This window comes from Hetaerina americana, unplaced genomic scaffold (assembly GCF_022747635.1).
Source record: "Hetaerina americana unplaced genomic scaffold, ioHetAmer1.1.p SCAF_9, whole genome shotgun sequence".
NCBI classification, from domain to species: Eukaryota; Metazoa; Arthropoda; class Insecta; order Odonata; family Calopterygidae; genus Hetaerina; species Hetaerina americana.
Genome location: NW_027287538.1, coordinates 23,796,491 through 23,807,997, shown reverse-complemented (window position 1 = coordinate 23,807,997; position 11,507 = coordinate 23,796,491). Strand labels below are relative to the sequence as shown.

The window sequence follows — 11,507 nt, the reverse complement described above, 5'->3', positions numbered from 1 at the left end:
CAACCGGAAAAACCACTTCAGCTGTCGGTTGCCTACACTAATAAATAAAACGACACCTAATATGATCCCTTGTATGAATATAAAAAAAAATAAATATATACATATATATAAATAAATAAATAAATAAATAAATAAATATATATATATATATATATATATATATATATATATACATTCAAACACGAAATGTGTATTTGGCCAATGTGGCTCATCTCTTTCTTCTGGCTATGCGTGCCACGAAACGCACTGTCCTTTTCCTGTATGATGTTGTATGAATTCTAACCACTTCCTTTCCTCTTGTGTATTGTCTATTTCTCCTTTGGTGGGTGAAACAGCCCCCTGACGCCATCTCTTGGCTAAAGAATCGGGGCGCTTGGCGACATATAAGACCCACGGATCTCAGGGTAAATTACATATCCTCGATAGCTCAAGTGGTTAAGAGCATCCGCCCGACAAGTGGAAAGATCCGGTGTTCGAGTCCCGGTTGAGGAAATACTCTTGTGATCCGTTTGATTCCGCCTTCCCCACCTCTATTGTGTTCGTCCTTTATACGTGTTCCTATCCCTTTTCCTTATATATGTTTCTGTATATATGAGTATATATATATACATACACACTGATATATATGTATATATATTATATATGTGTATATATATATATACACACACACACACGAGGGTCATCCGGAAAGTAGTACCCGTTCGTGAAATAAAGACACAAAAGTAAATATTAACAAACATAAAAAATTTTATTTGAAAGAGGATACTTTAAACTACTTCTCAACATAATCTCCAAGCAAATTAAGGCATTTGTCATAACGTGTGACAAGTTTCTGTATTCCTGCTGCATAGTCCTTCGCCGCCAGCTCATTGAGATACGCGAGGGACCCATCTTGCACAAATTTTTGCATAATGCAGATGGTGTTTAACAATTTCATGAACAATTGTTCGAGAAACATTGGGAAAATGCTCACAGATGTCATCAATTGTGACGCGCCGATCGTTCCTCACGAATTCGTCAACTGAGCTCACCAGTTGGTCTGTAATGACAGACGGTCTCTCCGAACGCTCATCGTCGTGTGTGTTCCCCCTCCCCATGTTGAAGTTGCGACACCACCGCCGAACAGACGACTCGTCCATTACATTGTCTCCATACACCTCCTTTAATTGGCGATGAATATCACATGGGCGAACGTTTCTTGCATTGAGGAATTTAATCACTGCCCTCACTTCACAACTGGCGGCGTTCTCAATTTTTTTAAACATTGTAAACAATCACAGAAACAACACAGGCAATGCTAGCGTCACGCAACTTGGCTCAGAGAAGGCAGACAAGCCACTGAAGCTATCTGACCTCGTCCAGCGGCTACTCGCGTCGTCAGCACTTCATGCGGCACGAACGGGTACTACTTTCCGGATGACCCTCGTATAAATTCGGGTCGCGGTTGTCTAGGGGTAGAGCGTTGGACTACTGACCGGAGCACTCTTTCTTAGCCTCTTTGGGCATCTGCTGCTCCACCCGAGCTCAAGCTATGGGAACTGGCCCCCCCACCCTGATGTGCGAATTTCACACGCCGTCGGGCTTAGTACTGGGTTAACTCTACCATCACCTACCAAATCGACCTTCGGGTTGATTAATGTGTTTATGGTTTATATATAATTTACGCTCCTATATATAGAGGCAATGCCTCTAGGTAGTATTTTGGTTACAAGAGTTTTGTCAACACATTGAAATAAACATTATCCTTAGTGAATGAGATGATTCCAATCAATGTTTTCACTAAAAAACCCGCCACTTTGTATTTTTAGTAAACCTCTCAAAAGTTAAAAATAAAGCATTTAAATTGATTGATAACCTTATCATTCTCGCACAAAATTTACATATCCGTTTAATTTGGAGGAAAACGTAAATACTAATAGATAGCTTTTTGATATAATGAATTTTAATACCAACAAAAAGAACATATTTTAACTTCAACGGCTAGTTTCAAAGTTATTTTATGAGTGCTTGTCATTCGTATATGAAATAAGTGAATTAAAGTAATTCACGGTAAGTATCCGTTAGTGAGTATATTTTACAATGAGAAGTAAAACCTATTTTCAATGCCATATTCCTCAGGGGGTCGTTGTGCGGCCTCCACCTTTGTTCCTTCCATCTAAGCAAGAGAATCTTCAACTCACAATTCGAAATAACACTACCTAAATGGGAGTTAGGCACTTGCTAGCTAAAGAACAGACATTTACTTTCAGGATTATGTATTTCACAAACGACGGCAATGGAAATAAATGAACTTTTTATTCTTAATTATAAATAAATTATGTAAATCTCTGGATAGATTCGATTTTATTTGTAGCTCATAAACCTAATTATGTGATTCGGTTTTATACATGTGCTTTCCGTTGAAAATAGTAAACACATTTTTGTAATTTATATTTCCACAAACGTTTTTGGACGCAAGCAATGACATGGACTCATCGAGACGCGAAGTGGCGACGGTTTCATGTGCGCCGCCTTAAACAGCGGAAGAACGGAGCACGTTTAAAGATTTGGTGGCTGGGAAGCTCTTTGTTTTATGTCAACCGCTGCGCCATCTGACGAGAATCGCCTAGACTTCCTGCCTCTCTTTTGAGTCTGGGAACTTGATACGGAAAACATTATCGCAAACTTTTATTGAAACGCATAATATTTCGTGAATAAATGGTAAAAGAAACTGGAATATGATTCCATTAAGTTTTAATTTCTTTTTTTACCAATCGTATTTTATTTCGGTACTCTTCATCCTGTGGGACCAATGGTATCAAATGCATTTGATTAAATTTTCTTTCTTTATTTCGTATCGTCTCTAAACAAATACAAGTTATTTAGCTGTAAAGTAACATGAAATCATCCCTCAACCCTACCTCCCACAGGAAGCGGAGTCGAAGAAACAGCTAGCAAAGTTTTAAAGGGATGGTATTTTTTTCAATATCATATTCCCTCTGGGAAATATAAAAGTTTTAGGGCTAGTTATAGAGTACTCAGCGAATATACAGCGGAGGGTAAGAGAGTAGCAAGGGGTGCCAATAATATTGAAATAAAGGTGGACGAAGCGTAGTTGACATAGAGCTAGTGACTGTAAGAATATTGATAATAGCAGTTAAAGCTGTACCAACGAGCTTGGTCTTTGTTCAAGTATACAGGTACGTGGCCCGAGCAACTATTAAGAAGAAGAAAATAGGTAGCATATATGATCAATTAGAGGAAATAACCGCGTGTGTTCCTGCGGGGAAAAATTTGATAGTGATAGGAGATTGGAACGCGACGGTAGGTGAAGGCAGAGATTGCAGTGAAGCGGTGGACTATGGTTTAGGTACGGGGAATGACCGTGGGGAGAGAGCAATTGAATTCTGTGAGAGAGTTGATTAAATCGTAACGAACACTTGGTTTAGACACGGATTTAGGTACTGCGGGATTAAATTAAACAATGCTCGGGAGCGGATACGGATTCAGATCATAATTTAGCATAAACGAGGCGCAACGTCAAATTCAATAGGAATTCAACAGAGAGGGTGGATGAAGAAATAAAATGTAGAGGCATTAACCGGGATGAAAAGAAAGGAGTACCAGAAGATTATGATAGAGGACAGGTAGAGGGGTACAACAGAAGGTAAGTGGGAATATAACAAAGGAATGGGGATCGAGATGGTGCGGGGGCTAACGTACTGGCTTCCCATCCAAAGGGCCCGGGTTCAAATTCCGGCGGATCCCGGCGGTCGAATATTTTTCAGTAGTATCATGATCCCTACTTTAGGTGCCCTGTGGAGGGACGTCCGTCGGATGGGAAGTATATTGAAAAAGGTTCAATTCACATATTAATACAATTGTAGTTACTCTCTCATTGCCGTAACTCTTTTCCTCCTCCAATCCAGAGATTAGTGGACTATAGGCCTTTAATTTTTACTGGTGAAAATAATATATTATTATCATGAGGATTTATGCTTGTTTCATTAATTTAAATACGTTACTGAGTGGTTGGTGAGTTGAACATACTTAATATGTCTTACGAAATAATTTACACAAACACAAGTACACATACGTAAAATACACATAATTCTTATGCCTGCAATAGCCATGCCCTCCAATTGTAATGTTTACATTAGCCTACCTGTTTATTTATTTTTTACTACAATGCAATTTGGAAATCATCCAGATGGCCAAGTGACAATCATTAAAAATTACAGTCACGAAAATTGCAATCGTAACAAGCCTGGTGAATAGCAAAATAAAAACACCAGAAAGAAGAAGTAATTCAAGTCAGTCCAGGTGCTTGCCCATTCTCATCTTGAAGTTCCTGAAATTTGCAGGAAACGGTTTAAAACACATTTCAATCACGGAGGCCCTTCTTTAGGAAGAAGTCCTTTCTTGTGTCACTCTTTTGACTGAGCCATTTTAGTATGTGTGTGCGATCTCTTCTTCCTTTTTAGCATCCAGCTTGTGTTTCCCCTTTGAAGTCTCCCCATGTGCCATTCCCCACGGTAAACAATTCATGTGTTCATCTCTTAAGTTGTCTCATCGCAATTACTTCACTCATACCACTTATGCTATATTTTCTTTTGAATTTACCTGAAAATAAGGACGACTATTTATTGAGACTCTCATCATTTCCATTTTATTATACTCAACTCTGATAACATGCATGTTTACCTCCACTATAGTTATTACTTGTAGTCTGCCGGCTTAGGATAAAATTCTATGGACTTTGGGTTTACTCATGGCTATATTTTCAAGAGATAAGTAACACGACACAAAATGTACTTAAAAACCATATAATATATTACACTAAATCATTTTTAAGCTGTGCACACTTCCCTTCCCTCTATCAAAAAGCTGATGGTAGTGTATATACGTATCCTTTATCTTTTTTCCACGCTATCTAAGAATTTAATGCCTCGAAGTTTAAATAATCTCTTCTTTGTGCCGTGTGTCATTAATGCCGTATTTTCATCATTCCCTTGCCTTTTGAACATTTTTTTATATTATGATGCATTTATTTTGATTTCCGCACTGCCGCGCATTCATATATTTTAAAAAAGTCAAAATGGGAATAGAGCACAACAGGTTGTCTTTAAAAGAAATGTTTTATTAAAATACTTTTACCCGACGCATAAAGCCAACCTTTATTTAAGTAATACTTATCTGCTCAAGTCACGCACCTTTCCGTCAATTTAAATTCACTCCTTCCTTGAAATTTGAATATAATTTGAATTTATTGCAGTTAAAATTTTTACTGAAATGGATTAAGAACCACGTATTGCTCTATCTTTGACTCGGTTTTCATGAAACATTTTCAATCTCCAAAATATAGGGTTTGAATTTTTCAGCTTATTTATTCTTAAATATTTCATCATGGCTATTGTCATTGCCACTGGTTCCAACTTCTAAATATAGAATTTAAATGGTAAAAAATAATTGTAATTGAGGGATATGAAGTCGAGGGCAAAAGAACAAAGCATGAAATGAGGAACGGGTTAGATGGACTAAGCATATAACGTAATCCCATAGTGGTACCGTGACTTGGCTAATGGCTTCCTCCGGCCAATATGTGTTAATAATTGAACCAGGGTCCGGTTAACCTGACGATTAACCAACACGTGATGTTAAGATTGAAAAACAGTACAGTGGTCTCATTTAAGATTACACTTGGTAATTATTGTTTAGCGGTTGAAGTGCGAAGGTGCTGAACTTAAGGAAAAATACCTTAATCATCCCGAAGAGCATTCAGTCGAGGATATAAAATAGATTGACTTGGTTTTTACTTTGACGAAAAATACTCATTCAAGCAGTCACCGTTCGGAGTACATGAGTCTATCGGGTGAATCAATTTAGGATTGGGTCTTAGGGGATTTGTTCGTGCATATGGTTTAAGAAAGATTCGAAGCATCTGAAATTAGAAATGAGTGAAATGGACTTGTATATATCAGACATAGCTGAGACGAACAATCCCAAAGAATAATAATCTTAAAGAGGCGTCAGTCACTACAAGGTGGGCAACGGATGTTGTGGGTTTTTATTCTGCGGAGTAGTGAGACTTGAATGGGAGTCAAGGACTGACTGCGATGCAGCCAAGAGATAGATGACCATAGCACAATGGTAAATAGGAGGGCGATTCGTAAAGTAAGGTCCCCTATTTTTTTCATGAAAAATCAAATTTATTCTCAACTTTGCGTGCATCGTTGGAAAGGTTGAGCATTTAGCTACTTTTCTACATACAGGTAGAAACCTTGACGATTGCTTCTCCGATATAAATTCATCACCATTTAGTGGAGGCGTGCGGTGAGAAGCGTATGGACATCAAAAACGTGCGGAAGTGGTGCAGAGAGTTTTTTGATAGCCGGAAAAACGTCCACGATGAGCAGCGGCCGGGGCGGCCGAGTTTGCCGGAATCAACGGTGGCTCCAATTGACGAGCTGGTGCGAAATAACTTGCAGGGAGAGAGAAGTTTATGAATAATTTTCATCTGTGAACCAGAAAGTTTCCAGCCAAAATATTTTTCAAAATAATCCCAGTGGCCACAATGAATTCTTATATGATGCCGGCTTTTTCAGCCGAGAAGTTGAAACTATCGGGGAGGACCGATGGCAGAGTGACTGAAGGAAGCGAATCATGTGAGGATAATTCTGCGGGAATAACCAAAATAACTAGATAATCATGCAAAAAATTAATCAAAGTTTAAAAAAGACAAAATATGCCAAGTTTTAAAGAATAAGGTACTTGAATTCTACAGGAAATCCTCAGGGAAGCACGAACACTACGAAACGGAAAAGACGATTTACAGTTGGAATATTATATCATGATCAAATAAAAATATCGAAGATGTGAGGAAGGGAAAGATATTACAAAATAATGGAATGTTGCAAAAATTGAACAATAAAAGCAGAGAAAAGAGTTGATGAAGAGCCTTGGAGCACATGGGTTCAACTAAAGGCATAAAAAATTAGAATCAAATTCTTAACAAAATCATAAAACTTAGGATTGGAGTTAACCCTTTCTCCGATAGAAGCGAAAAAATGTGGCACCAATAGGAGTGGCAATGAAATGGAAAGGCATGCAGACTATAAGGTTCAACAAAGATTACAGTTGGATAAGGCAATGGAAAAGGCTGAAAGCATAAGAGAAAAAACTTTTTGGAGCCCATTCCCTCAGAGTAACTTGCTGAAGACAAGAGTTGAAGGAACCATTGTAAAAGAGGAACTAAAAGAGAAAGACCAAGGATGGAATACATGGAGGGGAAGTGGTGGAAGATGACAGATCACGGGACTATGAAGGAATAAAGTGATAAGCGAGTAAGAGAATTATAGTTCCATGAGCTACTAATAATCAATCATAATATTCACAAACTCGCATGATGGTAATGATGATGAGGAGAGTTTAAATTTCTTCCTCTTGAAGATAATAAACTAAAAAAGAATGCTTTGCTAATTGTTTAGTTATCGAATTATATATACTAGATTAGTTTGCAAAATATCGATTCACATTTTTAAGGTTTCCTAAACTTACCACACCAGAATTCTTCAGCAAGGCAAAATATGAAGGATAGTGTCATTTATTTACAATTATATATGACACTTCTGTTGACTGAAGAAATCTATAACACTTCATCAACCTAATGTACGGTTTTACTATTGGTGACGATAGAACGAACCCGGTACTAAGCCCATCGGCGGGTTAACTTCACGCATCATCATCGGTATTTCAATCCTAGGATTGGTTTTCTGCAGCTGCTACATTTTACTCCTGTTAGAATGCAAGGCAAGGCTGCATATTCTTGGGAGAATAACGTGGTGGTTTCCCGTTGTTGAAACTGTGAACTTCACTCTCTCCCACATGTGTGACAGATGAGTCCGGGCCGACCCACTCGGTCAATGCCACCAGTACCTAATGGTGAAACTGCCACCTTTCACCATGAGTTTAGGGTAGCATTTTAGCAGGAGCCTATTTTATCGTTGTGTTTTCCGTTGTCTCGTTCCGAAAACCCATTAACAAATTTTTTCTAAGCTAAAACAAAATCCACGCTTAAGGAGGGTAATACCCAGGGCCATATCCTTTCCCTATACCGCCTTTGGTTTCTCAGGAAGTTCTGGTACCCGAAAAATCACGCAGATCGGGTGAAGCTGTAGGTACCCGCGAATCAACCCCGGGCACTCCGGTCAGTAGTCCAACGCTCTACCTCTGGTCTACCACGTCCTTATCTGAGAAACTAAAACGTAAACTTAAATTGTTTATTAGCGCCAATCTCCATGTCCAGACTACACCGTTCGTCCCTTTTCATGAACGTCAAAGAGACACCCAACTGTCACCATAATTTCTGTCAACGAGCTTTAAAGCAATCGATACGCACCATTAAAGAACGGGACTTGCGGAAAAAGGATGAGGATTAATGAGTGAAATTAAACGAAGTTCTTTCATCTGAACTGCCCAAGTTTTCCAGCGCATAATATTCAACGGCTTCTTCTCCCCGTCCTCCAACCCGAAAAGCTGACTTCTACCCCCTGCCGTTTCGAACGAATAGGAGGGTGGTCTTGATGAAACTGCACAAGATCCACTCAAATTTAGACGCTCATCGATCTGTGGGAGGGGTTGGGATGCTGGTTGGTTAAAATAGGGGTGAAGAGTGAAAGAAATCCCGCAACATTCAACAAGGGAGTTACGAAGGAGCAAGGGGGTGGGATAGCTCTCGAAAATATCCGTCTTTCCCCTCCTCATTCTTTTTTTCTCTCGGATAACAAAAGAAAAGAAATGAGAGGGTGAGAGAGAGGGAGAAAGATATATATATATATATATATATATATATATATATATATATATATATATATATAAGCTTCTCTGTCGCACCGAGAGGAGGACAAAGGCAGAAAGTCGGTGAGAGGGACATGGAGAGAGAGTGAGTGAGAGAGAGAGAAAGAGAAGAAGAGTGGTTGAGAGTGAGGAGACGGGTGGAGAGGAGAAGGTTGCTGCTGCCGATGCTTACATTCAAGAGTCCGTTTTAAATAATTACGGTGCGCCGTGGCACTGAAAAGTTCAGAAGAAAAGAGCGGAAGGTAGCGCTTGCGAAAAGGGGCAAGCAGGATTGAGAATGACACCGAGAGAGTTGGAGAGTATAAAGATGAAGGCGAAGGCTCTTTTTGTGCATGAGGCGAGTAATGAACCAGTGTCGAAATCAGGGCTGAAAACAAGAAAACTTGATCCCGTCAAAAATAAATGGATTTCCATTTTCCTAACCTGTTTTCGCTGTGCCAGTAACGGCGCTTATGTACTAATACGTTGTGCGTTGAACCTCTGTGAAATATAGTACGTTTTAGACAACACACACACCACCAGAATTGTAAAGTCTTAAAGGATTACCCCACAGTCCGTGGTGTCCCAAAAATAAGCAGAATAAGTCAACGGCAAAAGTTATTGCAGATGAAAATACAAATTACTAAAATTCTTCAAAACAGTGCCTCGGCCAGTCACAGTCCGCTTCCTGTAAGGCGTCGACGGGAACCTCATTCAGGCACCTTGTCACGGTTCCTTTGAGGTCCATAGTGTTCCAAAATGGTTGCCTCTATAGCTCCTTTTTATTCTTAGTTACAAAAAAGTCTGACGGTGAAACATTGGAGCTATAGGAGGGCGGCAGGGCGATTTTCCAACCTTCCCTAACACAAAATTTTTATCGTGTTTTGTTGGTCCATGGAGCGTGGCATCGTGAATTCGTAACGCAACCCTCGAGCAGGGATCTAGTCTAGGAGCGATCTGCAAACTGTAAAGGTTCCCATACAACTGAAACGGAGTGAGTTGCTTTTCAGAGACATTTTAACACCGTTCCCGCCACAAATCGTTCAGTTTAGCCGTCCGCGTAAGCGGAAAAAAAAATATTTGTACTTATTTTTGAAGCAGGCCTGCTGTTTGTACACTAGGTTTGTTGTGTGAATAATAAAAACTATTGTTTGCCCTACAAAAAAATGAAAATGGTGTGCTGATAGTTCTTTTTCCCCGAAAATATCTCTTTAATCTCATCGGATGACCTCTGATTTTAACAGCTGAATTATTAAATTGAAATGAAATAAGTTTCTTTTCAATACCTGTTTCCAATTGGGAAAAATAAATTGACGTCACAGGAAGAAACATTTAGCTTGCAATTGTGCCGTATGGGTTATTTTCGAAAATTCCCACACCACCTCTGATATTCTCGTTATGACTGTTTTCATTGAAGTGGAGGATTGAAATTGAGGAGCAATAATATACAAAAACATTAACTATATTTGTATGTGATTAAGTTAATACTTTTCATCAAGGGGTGAGGAGGGGGGTGGGTTGAGCGTTCGCCTACATTCACGATTGCTCCGGGTTCAAATATCGGGAAATACCATTGGATCAACGAACTTAAAAGTTTTTAATAGTTAAAAACTTTTAATAGTTTTGATAGCCTACTCGGTTTGTCTAAACAACATTTTGAAATCCGTGAAGGATTCTCGGGTTTTCTACCGGGTCAAGGGTTCCATATAGACCCGAGAATCCTTCACGAATCAAATACGCCGGGAAAGCACCAGATCTTACTTAACATTTTGAAATCTCGCAAATCTGCGCTGCACTCGATCCAATCAGGCAATCAATCCAACCTCAATAAGGATTCCTTATTGGTATGTTTGCAATTTCTTTTCCAGAGAACTTACCATTGTCGTATCGTCTAACACTTCATTTAGAGTAATAAATATTTTCTATTTTTATGTCTTGAATTCAGTCTTCAGTCTACGATCAGAACATCCATGTATGGAACATCTTTTAACAAGGCAAACTGTTTTTTGAGGGAAGTGCGTAGGATAGAATAGTAAGACAGGAATGAAGCGGTAAATATGAAATGGAATTAGGTTTAAAATATTTGACAATTATGGAGAGGCGTTAAAAATGAGGTCGAAATTTGTTTTTAATTATAGAAATTTATTGAGGAATTCTTTAATGTTAAGAAAAGTAGAACATTTTATGTAATAGTGTCATTTTCTTTTCAAAAGAAATGCCGATTGGTATAAGATTGTTGGAAACAAATACTTAATTTAATTTTCGACAGCAGCAGGCCAATGTGAATGCACTAGTAAGGTTAGCAAAATATAAAATAAACGAATTGGTAATTTATAGACACTAGATTTCACACAAGAAAGTATAAATTTAGTATAAGATATTTTGAGTAGGTGTTATTACCAATACTACTGCTATTAATATTACCAATACTATTAACGTTTAAGGTAGGTTTGAATTGACACAGCTTATGCAATGTAACATTGGTAAATTTTATTGCCTCTCCTAACAATATACAACCTGACATCTGACACTAAAATAAATTCTTCTTTAATTCTGCATTTGAGTAAGCCAATAAGTACTTTTTTGCTATAAACTTGCATTTTTTAGCAACATGGTTCCGGATCGAAAATAATATATGGAATAAAGTCCAAATTATTATGAAATGTAATCATTTATTTTATTATTAATAATAG

General features: G+C 38.4%; 1 non-coding gene across 1 annotated transcript; it reads left to right on the top strand.

Annotated features, from left to right (window-relative positions):
• Positions 1–416: 416 nt before the first annotated feature.
• On the top strand, positions 417–492 carry TRNAV-GAC (transfer RNA valine (anticodon GAC)). The gene has a single exon. It is a non-coding gene; the product is annotated as a tRNA-Val (tRNA).
• The last annotated feature ends 11,015 nt before the right edge of the window (positions 493–11,507 follow it).